At 38.7% G+C, this 14,001-nt stretch overlaps 1 non-coding gene across 1 annotated transcript; it reads left to right on the top strand.

Moving 5' to 3' along the window:
- The first annotated feature begins 13,642 nt into the window (after nt 1-13,642).
- Nucleotides 13,643-13,749, top strand: LOC118486905. Its single transcript, XR_004880072.1, has one exon. It is a non-coding gene; the product is annotated as a small nucleolar RNA R71 (small nucleolar RNA).
- The last annotated feature ends 252 nt before the right edge of the window (nt 13,750-14,001 follow it).

Here is a 14,001-nt window from a genome sequence, read left to right as displayed (position 1 = left end):
AATAAAAAACAGTTTGTGATATTTCCAAGGTCATTAAGTTGGACTTGGATGATTAACCGTGAAGGATTTGGATTCTTATATTGTTAAAATCTGTAAAAGAGCCAGTTTTCGATTTTGGATACTTAATACTGCTAAATCTATAAAGTTTGTTGATAGGGGGAGAGAGTCAAGATATTTCTAGATATATTTATATTATTATATCTTAAAGCCGAAATCTTGATTTAGAAAGTTTAAAAGAGCCAGATCAAAATTCCTGGATAGTTGAATGTTCAAAATGTGTGTACTTATAAATGTTTGAGAGTTGTAGATACTAATCCAGACTACGATCCCGACAACAGAGTCTAAGGGGGAGTCTGAAGACGAGCTCAACGCAAAAGGAAGCGTGGATTCAAGGAGACATGTAATTATCCTAGAAGAGCTTGTATACGAAAAGCAAGGTGTCCATCCCAAAAGCACGGAAGCTTGACGAAAGGGGGAGCCTGATGAAGAGAAGAGTCTACAGAAAGGGGGAGCTGAAGCTGAAGACAGATCCACGGGGATTCTGTTCGAACAAGAGAGAGTCTATCTTGATGAAAACGTGTTAAAGCTTCAAGAAGACTCAAAGAGAGAGAGAAAGACAAGACGCTACGAGATTGACTGCGGCAATATCCAAGGGGGAGTCTGTTAGTGCATTTATGTCTATCGCCTTCGTCAATCCAAGCCGTAGCGAGAAACCGAAGAAATCAAACTTATATTGTAATAATTAGATAGAATTAGCAAGGTGGCATTTTGGTAATTAATGAGAAGTCTCATTAATTCCAAGGCCTATAAATAGGGATGTTATGTCATAATTTTAGGACTTTTGCTCATTTTGACATTTGGAGAGCTCTAGATCTAGAGAGAGAATCTGGAGAGAGAACGTGATTCAAGGTGATTGTTCTTGTTACATTTCTAATAGAATCACGTTTATATTACATCGTGTGTGTTAGGTCACGTTCGTGTACGGTTTCCGCACGTCATACGTTGGTTTCGCAATCATTTCGGAGTCAAAACCGGTCCTACATCCTACCATATAATGCCTCAAAAGGCGCAGCCTGAATGCTTGTATGGTAGCTATTATTATAGGAGAACTCGATCAATGGCACGTGGTCATCCCAACTACCACCTAAATCCATAACACATGCACGAAGCATGTCTTCCAAAGTCTGAATTGTACGCTCACTCTGTCCATCAGTCCAAGGGTGGTAAGCAGTACTAAAATTCAAACGCGTGCCCAAAGATTGTTGGAAACTTTTCCAAAAATGAGAGGTGTATCTAGTATCTCTATCCGAGATAATAGACACGGGTACGCCATGAAGAGCCACAATCTTATTAACGTACAACTGGGCTAACTTGTCGGAGCTATGAGTCTCCTTGATGGGCAAGAAATGTGCTGACTTTGTCAGTCTATCAACTATAACCCATATGGTATCGTTTCCGTGCCTCGTTTTAGGTAACTTGGTTATAAAATCCATGGTTACCATCTCCCACTTCCACGTAGGGAGTTCTGGCTGTTGTAGAAGACCTAATGGCTTTTGATGTTCAGCTTTAATTTGAGCATATGTCAGGCACTTAGCTACATGTGTGGCAATAGATTTCTTTAAACCTATCCACCAATAATTAGCCTTTAAATCTTGATACATTTTATCACCTCCAGGGTGAACTAAATACTTGGAGTTGTGGGCTTCCTGGAGGATTACATCTCGAAGTCCTCCTTGAATAGGAACCCAAATTCTTCCATTCATTCTGAGGATTCCATCCTTCCCATGTGTTAACTGTTCAGCAGTTACACCTAACTTTTCATTTGGAAGATTAACTTCCAAAACAGCATCTTTCTGTGCAGCTAATAGTCTTTCATTCAGACTATTCTTCAATTCAATGTTCTTGGCATTGATCCTAATTGGTTTAACTCTTTCCTTTCAGCTTAGAGCATCTACGACCACGTTTGCTTTACCTGGATGGTAGCGAATTTCACAATCATAGTCATTCTGAGTTTCCATCCAACAGCGTTGTCTCATATTGAGCTCTTTCTGATTGAACAGATGTTGAAGACTTTTGTGATCCGAGTAGATCACACATTTTGTTCCATATAAATAATGTCTTCACAACTTTAGTGTGAATACAACAGCACCCAACTCTAAATCATGGGTGGTTTAATTCTTTTCATGCAATTTTAGTTGTCGTGATGCATAGGCGATCACCTTGCCTCGCTGCATAAGTACACACCCCATGTCGGTGTGTGAAGCATCACAGTATACAACAAACTCTTCTACTCCTTCCGGTAAAGATAATACCGGAGCATTGCTCAATTTTTTCTTTAGAATCTCAAAAGATTCCTGTTGCTTCGGACCCCAGTCAAATGTCACATTCTTTCGGGTCAAAGAGGTTAAGGGTGCAGCTATTCTTGAGAAGTTCTCAATGAATCTTCTATAATATCCAGCTAAACCCAGAAAGCTGCGAATTTCCGTAGGCGTCTTAGGTGCTTCCCAATTCATAACAGCTTCTACCTTGGCAGGATCTACTTGGATGCTCTGCTTACTAACAACATGTCCAAGGAACTGGACTTTGCGAAGCCAAAACTCGCACTTGGAGAATTTAGCATACAACTTCTCCTGTCGAAGCAATCCTAAGATACACCGAAGGTGCTTTTCATGCTTAACTTGGCTACGAGAGTAAATAAGTATGTCGTCTATAAAGACAATGACAAACTTATCTGTTATTGCATACGTCTGTCGACTTCGTCTTGTATCAAGTCTTGCATTGTTCATGGCATGAAGATCGAGAAATCAAGACAAAAAGCTAATTCCGCTTGTATGAGTTAATTCCGCTTGAAGATGTCAAAATGTAATTCCGCACGGAATTACAATATAATTCCGTTTGTGTTTGTAATTTCGTTTGTATTGATTCCGTTTGAGTATGTTTGGAACGGAATTACCATGTCTATAAATAGGGGTAGGTCTGTTTCATTTGGAACAGAATTAGCAAGGTGTTTTCCGACGGCGAAGCTCTGTCGAAGTGTCTCCGTGGTGTAAATTGTTACTAGATCAATAAACAAGACAGTTTAAGTGAATATCTTGCTGAATCACACACAATATGTCTGTTTCCGCCTTTCATATTGTGTAGAACGCCTCTGATTGACTCGTTTCGGGTCCGTACACGATCCTACATGTGGTATCAGTGCATAGGAGGAGGAGTTCTGTAGATTTCAGCTTGATTTCATCTCGTTTTCTATCTTCTACACCTTCTTTTCTCAATTGAACAAGTTTTAACAGTCAAAATGATCTGAATTTCTCATATCATAATCGGAATCATGTTTTTAACAAATCCTTGAGAAAATTGGACCTTAATTCGACTTCATTCTGATAAATTTGATAATTTCGCTTGAACATCAGATCGGAGATGATGACATCAGCTTAATTCCGCGTTAAATTGCACCTTAATTCCACACGGAATTACATTTTGAGGTTAATCCCGTTTGAAATCATAGCTAATTCCGCACGGAATTAGTAATTCCGCTTGAAATTTTTTCAAACGAAATTATAACTCCATTTAAAGTTAATTCCGCTTGAACTTGATCACTGATTCCACATGAAATGAGATTTCGTTTTGGACAGTTCAAACGAAATTAGGTAATCTCGTTTGAATTGCTAATTTCGTTTGAGTCTTAATTCCGTTTGAAGTTTGTGTACAGGTTAATCTCGTTTGAAAGTGTCTGTTGTGAATAGTTTGTTACCGAATCATGGAAGAAGAATTTTACAACGCTTTCGCTACATCCCCGACTACTCCGGCTGCCATTACTCAAAGCATGAACATGGAAAACGAAACCAGAACAATGCAAAAACCCCCGAAGCTTATGGGCATTGAAGAGTACTATGGATGGATAGATCGGTTTGAAAATTGGGTTCAGGTAAATCACTTGAGATCTTAGGAGTGTATCGAGAAAAAGTATGTGCTACCACGGACAGATTTGGGAGTAGAGAAAAAGATTTCTGAATTTACAGACAAAGAACGTGATATGTACAAAGCTGAAAAAATGATGATAAGTTTACTTCAGCAAGCTATTAAAGAAGACATCTTTATATTGCTCCAACATGATAAGACTTCTCGTTCAATTTGGGAAGCACTTCGAATCAAGTTTGCACGAAGTGAAAAGATGATCAAAAGTTAAAAGGCATTGCTAAAGAAAGAATTTGACTTGTTTACAAGTTTGCCGGGAGAAGACACAAAGAAATTAATTGAAAGATATTGTCACTTAGTCCGGTCAATGTCTTTATTAGATATCAACAAAGAACGTGAGGAATGGGTTGACAAATTGGCTGATGCTCTACCACAAAAAGAGTGGGGTACATTTTTGATGATCTTAAAGAACACCGGAGAATATGATGGATTGACAATTTCTTAGTTCATCGAAAAGATTGAAGGACAAGATCTAGAGCAATAGAAGATTGCTAGAATGAGCAATCCAAGTGCACAACAAGATGTTAAGATGTACTTCAAAGGGGGTGTTCAGGATATTGAAGCAAGTCCGAAAATTCAAACTGCTTTCAGTACTGAAAATTCATCTGGTTCAGTCAATCAAAGTCTAAATAGTAGCAGTGGAGTCTCTTCATATCCAAGTGTTAATCCGAAGAATTCAACTTCAAGTTTTCAGTCACAAAGCTTAAAAAATGGAAATGGTTGTGTGATATAATGCAACATTGCATTGAATCTTCCGAATGGTCAAAGTTTTTCTGAAGAAGTTGCTAAAGATCACATGGCACTACTTGCTACAGTGCTAGAACCTTATGAGGGATTGGTTGCAGGAAGGATCGGAAATCCTATGCTGACAAAAGAGGATTACGATCAGATTGATGCTGAATAAATGGAGCTCATGGATATTAAATGGTGTTTAGCAAGTGTCTTGAGAAGAAATGATTTTTTGGATGCACATGTTTCTACTTGGGTTTTGATAAATCTAAAGTTACTTGTTTTCGGTGCAGGGAGAAAGGTCATTTCAAGAGAGAATGCAAAAATCCAGAGGCAAGTGGAACAAAGAATCCGTTTGGAAAAGATGATTACTATCGGAAAGCCATATATCAACAAGTTGCTCATCAACCACATCAACAAAAGGAACCACAAACTACACATGCTAGAATGATCGAAGATGCAAATAAAAAAGCTTATTATGGTATCATTGATCAAGATGATGAAAAGGTGGCAGAAGGATTCAGCTGGGATAAATACATTCCACCTGATTCAAAAACAGTAGCACTTATTGCAAAAATTGTTAAAGAACCAGATTTGTTTACAGAATGGATGAAAGTGGTTGGTGTTAATGAGAAGAATCATGATGAAGAGTCTGTTTCATCAGATGAAAGTTCAGAAAGAACAACAGTTTTTGATCAAACACCATCTGATTCTGGTTCTTCAGATGATAGTTCAGAAAAGGAAATAAATTTTTTTGATCAATCTCCAACTGATGACAGGGTGATGATGAGGAAGAAAGGCATATTAATGTTGCAAAAACTCATTTATCTCCTGAACGTTTTCAATTTTATTTTGTAGATCGCTTGAAGAAGCTGAAGGAGAAACAAGCAGCAAAAGAACTGAAAAAGAAGAAATGTGAAAGTGTTGATCAAGAAAGGAATTCTGAACATAGTGAGGAAGATAAATTTGCTGAGCAGGTAGTTGAAGAAGAAAATGATTGAAGTTGAAAAAGTTATTGAAGTAGAGAAGATAATCGAAGTAGAAAAGATTGTTGAGATCACCAAACCATGTATAAAATGCTTGGAACCTTGCAAGCAGTGTGGAGAGAAAGATGAAAAGTTGACTGAGTTTGAAAAGATGAAAGAAAAATTACTTTTCAATCTCAATTATGTGAAAGAGTCGTATGACGTGTTGAACAGAATAGTGACTGGTCTACAGAAGACAAATTCTGAAAGAGAAGATGCATTGACTATGATGAATGCAGTGATGATGTCGAAGCAAAAAGCTATCAATCATTACATTGAGGAATGTGCAAAGCTAAAACAAGAGTTGGAAACAGAGAAGATTGAAAATGAAAGAATTAGAAGACTGTTGCAAAGTTATTCTAGTTCTGATTATTTGATTGATCGAATTTATCCAACTGTTGCAGGTATGGAAGCATTTCAAGATGAGAAGCCAAAGAAGAAGGATACTGGTAAGAAACAGAGTGTTAGTTATAACAAGTGTCCGCCTCCGATTTGGAAAGGATATTCTCCCAGAAAACCAAATGAGGAGCAAGTGAAAAAGGCTGTCATGAAGAGTCTGTTTCATCAGATGAAAGTTCAGAAAGAACAACAGTTTTTGCTCAAACACCATCTGATTCTGGTTCTTCAGATGATAGTTCAGAAAAGGAAATAAGTTCTGATCAATCTCCAACTGATGACAGTGGTGATGATGAGGAAGAAAGGTATATTAATGTTGCAAAAACTCATTTATCTCCTGAACGTTTTCAATTTTATTTTGCAGATCGCTTGAAGAAGCTGAAGGAGAAACAAGCAGCAAAAGAACTGAAAAAGAAGAAATGTGAAAGTGTTGATCAAGAAAGGAATTCTGAACATAGTGAGGAAGATAAATTTGCTGAGCAGGTAGTTGAAGAAGAAAATGATTGAAGTTGAAAAAGTTATTGAAGTAGAGAAGATAATCGAAGTAGAAAAGATTGTTGAGATCACCAAACCATGTATAAAATGCTTGGAACCTTGCAAGCAGTGTGGAGAGAAAGATGAAAAGTTGACTGAGTTTGAAAAGATGAAAGAAAAATTACTTTTCAATCTCAATTATGTGAAAGAGTCATATGACGTGTTGAACAGAATAGTGACTGGTCTACAGAAGACAAATTCTGAAAGAGAAGATGCATTGACTATGATGAATGCAGTGATGATGTCGAAGCAAAAAGCTATCAATCATTACATTGAGGAATGTGCAAAGCTAAAACAAGAGTTGGAAACAGATAAGATTGAAAATGAAAGAATTAGAAGACTGTTGCAAAGTTATTCTAGTTCTGATTATTTGATTGATCGAATTTATCCAACTGTTGCAGGTATGGAAGCATTTCAAGATGAGAAGCCAAAGAAGAAGGATACTGGTAAGAAACAGAGTTTTATTATAACAAGTGTCCGCCTCCAATTTGGGAAGGATATTCTCCCAGAAAACCAAATGAGGAGCAAGTGAAAAAGGCTGTCATGAAGAGTCTGTTTCATCAGATGAAAGTTCAGAAAGAACAACAGTTTTTGATCAAACACCATCTGATTCTGGTTCTTCAGATGATAGTTCAGAAAAGGAAATAAGTTTTGATCAATCTCCAACTGATGACAGTGGTGATGATGAGGAAGAAAGGCATATTAATGTTGCAAAAACTCATTTATCTCCTGAACGTTTTCAATTTTATTTTGCAGATCGCTTGAAGAAGCTGAAGGAGAAACAAGCAGCAAAAGAACAGAAAAAGAAGAAATGTGAAAGTGTTGATCAAGAAAGGAATTCTGAACATAGTGAGGAAGATAAATTTGCTGAGTAGGTAGTTGAAGAAGAAAATGATTGAAGTTGAAAAAGTTATTGAAGTAGAGAAGATAATCGAAGTAGAAAAGATTGTTGAGATCACCAAACCATGTCTAAAATGCTTGGAACCTTGCAAGCAGTGTGGAGAGAAAGATGAAAAGTTGACTGAGTTTGAAAAGATGAAAGAAAAATTACTATTCAATCTCAATTATGTGAAAGAGTCGTATGACGTGTTAAACAGAACAGTGACTGGTCTACAGAAGACAAATTCTGAAAGAGAAGATGCATTGACTATGATGAATGCAGTGATGATGTCGAAGCAAAAAGCTATCAATCATTACATTGAGGAATGTGCAAAGCTAAAACAAGAGTTGGAAACAGAGAAGATTGAAAATGAAAGAATTAGAAGACTGTTGCAACGTTATTCTAGTTCTGATTATTTTATTGATCGAATTTATCCAACTGTTGCAGGTATGGAAGCATTTCAAGATGAGAAGCCAAAGAAGAAGGATACTGGTAAGAAACAGAGTGTTAGTTATAACAAGTGTCCGCCTCCGATTTGGAAAGGATATTCTCCCAGAAAACCAAATGAGGAGCAAGTGAAAAAGGCTGTCATGAAGAGTCTGTTTCATCAGATGAAAGTTCAGAAAGAACAACAGTTTTTGCTCAAACACCATCTGATTCTGGTTCTTCAGATGATAGTTCAGAAAAGGAAATAAGTTCTGATCAATCTCCAACTGATGACAGTGGTGATGATGAGGAGGAAAGGCATATTAATGTTGCAAAAACTCATTTATCTCCTGAACGTTTTCAATTTTATTTTGCAGATCGCTTGAAGAAGCTGAAGGAGAAACAAGCAACAAAAGAACTGAAAAAGAAGAAATGTGAAAGTGTTGATCAAGAAAGGAATTCTGAACATAGTGAGGAAGATAAATTTGCTGAGCAGGTAGTTGTAGAAGAAAATGATTGAATTTATCCAAAGAAGAAGGATACTGGTAAGAAACAGAGTGTTAGTGATGTGCGTTAGGTGTAATATATTTTTGATGTATATTTTAAGCCCTTTTTACACTTTTAGGCAAGTTTTAAATTTATAAAACATGATATTTACTAACACTAAACACACATATGGGCAAGTGCACCCATCGTGGACGTAGTATAGTGTTGGTAAGATACCGAGGTCGTCCAAGGACACAAGAGCTTTTAGTACCGGTTTATCCTCAACGTCTAATCAAATCAAAAAGTTAGAAAAGGTTTTTTAAACTAAGAAAATAAAAACTAACTAAATGCTGAAAAATAAAAATAAAATAAAAACAGATAGACAAGATGAATCACTTGGATCCGACTCGTGTATTAGTATAACCTTTGATTATTTTCGCACTTTTGCACTTGTTTAAGAGATTATCTTAGTTATTGTAGTAGGCCCCTCTTTTGAAGGCGACGTTACCCTCAACCCAGTAGTTTGAGTCAGCAAGGATACAATCCTAAAGGGTTGGATTATTGGAAGATAATGAATTAAGTTATTAATGCAAATTGTGGTAGGCCCCGCTTTTGGCGGTGACTTTACCCTCGGCTAAGTAGTCTGAGTCAGCATGGATACAATCCTAAATAGCCGGGTTATAGTATTAATAGTAGTTAACTTATGAGGGGGTCAAAGAGTTTGGATCCCCACCATCCAATACCTATGGGCATTGAAGGAGATCCTACTAAATTTGACCCAGGTCCCTTGCAGGACCTCTAAACGCTGAACAAGGGCAAGACCCTTACCAAACCGTTCCCTTAACCCCCGACCAGGTAGCCAACATACCTCCATATAGACCGTGGAGATATGAATGGTGAAACTCTTTTATTTTATATAGACAGTAAAATAATGCCAAGACACCACGGTCAAACGATAAGGAAAGATCACCTTCAACATAAGTAACTAGTTATTAAAGTCATTAATACAAAACCAAATAAAAAGTGCAAAAGATTAAAAATAAAAAGTATTATACTAAACACTTGTCTTCACCAAGTGATGTAAGAGACTTAGGCAAACATGGCCTTGATTGTCAAGAACTCTTACGATCAATCTTGGATCCCGAGACGACTTACACACTCTACGATGGACAATGGATGATGGTGGTGGATGATGGTGTTATGGTGGTGGTGGGTGGTGGATGAAGTGTGAGAGAGGTGGTGTGCCAAGGGATGAGTTGAAATGAAACCAAGCACTCCTATTTATAGGCTGAACAGAAGGCTGGGCACGGCCCCGTGTCCGCTGGACACGCCCCCGTGCCCGTCTGACACTCTCTCTCTTCATTAATTGTAATTCGCAATTACAATTAATGCGCCTGCTGTACTTTCGCCACGCCCCCGTGCTCACTGGACACGGCCCCGTGGTGGGCAATAGAAGCTTCTAAAGGTTTGTCTTTTCTGTTGCTTCTTGGGCACGACCCCGTGCTGGCTGAGCACGGGGCGTGTTCAGTCTTCTGATTTCTCTTCTTTGCTTGGGAGGATGCCGTTGAGGGGTCGGGCAATCTACTTTTGTTCCTTTTCTTGTATTTATGTTAGAATTAGCTGTCTTTTTGCTTCTTTTGTGAATTTGAGCTCATTTCATCCTGAAAATACAAAAGGAAGACAAAAACACTCTTTTCCCAACATTAGTACTTAAACAGGGTTAGTTTTATGCCTTATTTGATGTAATTTATATGTTGCATTACACACATCAAATACCCCCACACTTGAACTTTTGCTTGTCCTCAAGCAAAACTCTTTAAATATGTGGCTTACACTCCCAAATGGAATGGGTACAAGAGAAGGTTTTTGGCTTGTCATAGAGTGTCGGGAATCCAAGATCTTTTTGGGTTTTATTTTTATTTATTTACAATCCTATTCGTTATGATTTATTTAGAACGTTTCATAAGAGAAATTACTTATTTGGGCATAGCATGCCTTTTTAAAATTTCATTTATATACAAGTTCACATACCTCACGGGAGAAATCACTCAACACTTGGCCGAAGGTGTATTTTTTTTTAGTGAATCACTCGAGAGCGGCATGGAACTTATTCCTACCATAAGCTTGCCAAGCAATCAATCCTCCTCCTTTTTAACTATATACCTTTGTAAATATCAAGAGGACTTTTTGGGTGAAGGGTTAGGCTTGGGCTAAAGGTGGGTGGTTGGGTTAGTGGTTAGTACAAGGGCGAAAAGCGTAAAAAGTGTCGGTTTTCGTAAAACACTTTGTTTTTAGTGACTTTTTATTTTGAAGTATTTCTCCAAACAAGCTTTTGTTTTCATAGCTTTGTTTGTTTTTAACTTCATCATTTTTTTATCACAAAAAAAAACTGAGCTTACGAAAAACCGAGCTTGTTACTAAAATAAAGGGTGAAAATAAAAAGGGTTTTTTTTTTTTGTGGGTAAAAAGGGTTTTAGGGTAAAGAAATGAAAGGTTTAGGCTCAAAGGGGTTAACTAGGGGGGATTTTGGGTAGGTGGTAAAAAAAATTGAAAAATAATGGTGTAGAAAGAAAAATGGTTAGTCCTAATGCCTCCATCATTTACTTACTTCGGTTTAAGTTGGTAAGGACCGGGAATGAATCGTCATGACAAGTTCTAGAGTTGTAAGAACCAAGCGGCTATTCACACAAGAAACGAAAAATGAGCATTTAGTCTAAAGATGTAAATTTGTATGCTCAATAAAGGCTCAAAACTCACTTTTGTGGGAATGAGTTTTTATGTGATCGAGCATATATAATCAAATTTTAACTAAGCTTGTCGTGCCGTTTCATAATTTTCTTATGTTGGTTCTTGTTATCACGACGCTTTCGGTTGTAAAATTATAAAAATATAACCTTATTAATCTTAGGATACCTAACTTAAACTTTAGACAAGTAAAAAAAATGAAAATTTTTGAAAAAAAATTGGGGTGTTTAGCGGTTCCAATAGAGTTTTGTGTAAGGCTTGTTGTTAGGACTTGCAAAATTTCAAGGTGTTAGCTTCCCCCCCACACTTAAATTACACATTGTCCTCAATGTGTCCCAAAAATAAATTTTTAGGTTGATTGAATGTGTAATTTGGTGTTAAAAAGCAAAGATTTGTGTTACTGGCAGTCTGGACACAGCCCCGTGGGGACCGGACACGACCCCGTGTTCAGGTGCCAGTAACAGAAATTAAAGAAATGAGACAAAAGCCTGGACACGGGGGCTTGTCTGGTGAACACGGCCCGTGTCCAGTTACCTGAACTGGGCATTTTTCTGCAGGGGGTTCAGCACGGGGCCGTGTTGGTTGAGCACGGCCCGTGTTGAGCCTTCTGTAATGGAGAAATTTGTGACGGGTTGCCTCGTTCTTGTGCATGGGGCCATTTTTCTCGTTCCCTTTGTCATCCTTTACCACCATGAGTGTGTTTTATTCCTGCAAATTAAAACTAAAAGATTAAACTAAACTAAGGATAGTTCCGCGGAATGCCTCCGTGGTGCGCCACGTTTATAAGGGTCCTTGGCTAGACCCAATGTGAGGTTATATAATTTCTGAGTGGGATGCTTGGCGTCCCATGTTACACCGTCGGAGAGCAGCATCCAAACTTGAATCAATAACCTTCATGTAGTTGACCGGGTCGTCGTCTTCTATTCTCTTCCCGACTCCGAATTTTACTTCATCGTCCCCGTACCTCAAGGTGAGTGTTCCGTCATTCATATCTACCACTGCTTGTGCGGTGGCAAGAAATGGTCTCCCTAGTATGAGGGGGACCTCGGTGTCTTCCTCCATATCGAGTATGACAAAGTCGGCTGGATAGACGAATTTGCTTACCTTTACCAAGACATTTTCGATGACACCTTGCGGGAATTTGACGGATCGGTCAGCAAGTTGTATGCTCATTTTCGTAGGACTCGTTGTTCCTAGGCCGAGTCTTTTAAACATTGATGAGGGCATGAGGTTAATGCTAGCCCCAACGTCGGCTAGTGCATTACGAGCGGGGGACTCCCCGATTGAGCAGGGAATCGTGAAGCTTCCGGGATTGATTTTCTTTTGGGGAAGTTTATTGAGTACGAGGGCAGAGCATTCTTCGCCTAAGTTAACTAATTGCAAAGTTTCAATTTTCTTTTTATGAGTGAGGAAGTCCCTCATAAACTTGGAGTATTTGGGCATTTGGGTTAGGACATCAATAAAAGGAATATTGACATGCAATTGTTTTAATAGACTTTCGAACTTTGCGAATTGCTCATTGGTCTTTTGACGAATTAACCTACCGGGGTACGGGACTCGAGGAGCCTTGGTAGGCTCTGGTGACGGAGGGGAGTTCTTCTCCTGTAGAGGCGGGGGTACCGTTTCTTCTGTCGGCGGTGGCGCTTCTGCAGGCCCCACGGTGCGGTTTCGTAATGTGATGAGATGGACTTGCTCTTTTGGGTTTGTTTCGGTATTGCTAGGTAATGCACCTTGTGGTCTCTCGGAAAAATTTTGAGCTATTTGATTTAATTGTTTTTCTATGTTTTGAATACTAGCTTGTTGATTTCTAAAATTTGATTCTAATTGTAGAAATCTTTCCGAGTTTTTCTTTTCAGTGTCGGAGATGAGGCGAGATACAGTATCTTCAAGCCTTTCTCGTCCACTTTGTTGTTGAGTGAAATTTTGTGACTCATTTCTTGGTTGTTGAAAGTTTGTTCGTTGGGTTTGTTGGTTACTACTATTGCCGGGTTCTCTCCAACCAAGGTTTGGGTGGTTTCGCCATCCTTTGTTGTAAGTGCCCGTTGGAGGACCCGACGGCCTAGGTCTATTATCAATGTAGCTTACCGATTCTTGTTGATCGTCCGTTTCTTTCATACAACTCCAATTTTCATGTGGCCCACCACACCCTTCACAAGCCATAACCGAGACTGTTTTTGTCATTTCTATTTTTTTTATTTTTGAAGAAAGGGCCTCGATTTGGGCTTGTAAAGAAGTGCTTTCATCAACCTTATGGGCGCCCGGGGCAATAGATTTATTGCCTCGGGGGGTGTGCCATTGAAAATTGGTTTGAGCAATTTCCTCAATTTGGTTATATATTTCATGCGGGCGGCGATTACCTAAAAGTCCCCCGGAGCTAGAATCAAGTGTCTGCCTTGTGTGTGGCAACAGTCCATTATAGAAAGTGGATACTTGTTGCCATATCGCAAGGCCATGATGTGGACACTTGCGTAATAGCTCCTTGAACCTTTCCCAAGTTTCATATAAGGATTCCTCGTCCTCTTGTGAATATGTATTAATTTCAGTCATTAATTTAGCCGTTTTAGCCGGAGGGAAATACTTATATAGAAATTTTTGGGCTAGTTCATCCCAGGTGTTTACCGATCCAGCTGGGAGGGCGTTGAGCCAAGCTTTTGCTCGGTCTTTTAGTGAGGAAGGAAACATTCGGAGGCGGTGGCGTCATTTGATGCTCCATTGATCCGAAAGGTATCACATATTTCTAAGAAATTAGTAATATGTAGATGGGGATCCTCGTCCGCAAGCCCATGGAAGGTTGCGGAGTTTTGG

Source organism: Helianthus annuus, chromosome 14 (genome assembly GCF_002127325.2).
Source record: "Helianthus annuus cultivar XRQ/B chromosome 14, HanXRQr2.0-SUNRISE, whole genome shotgun sequence".
Lineage (NCBI taxonomy): Eukaryota > Viridiplantae > Streptophyta > Magnoliopsida > Asterales > Asteraceae > Helianthus > Helianthus annuus.
This window is presented reverse-complemented; position numbering and strand designations above follow the sequence as displayed.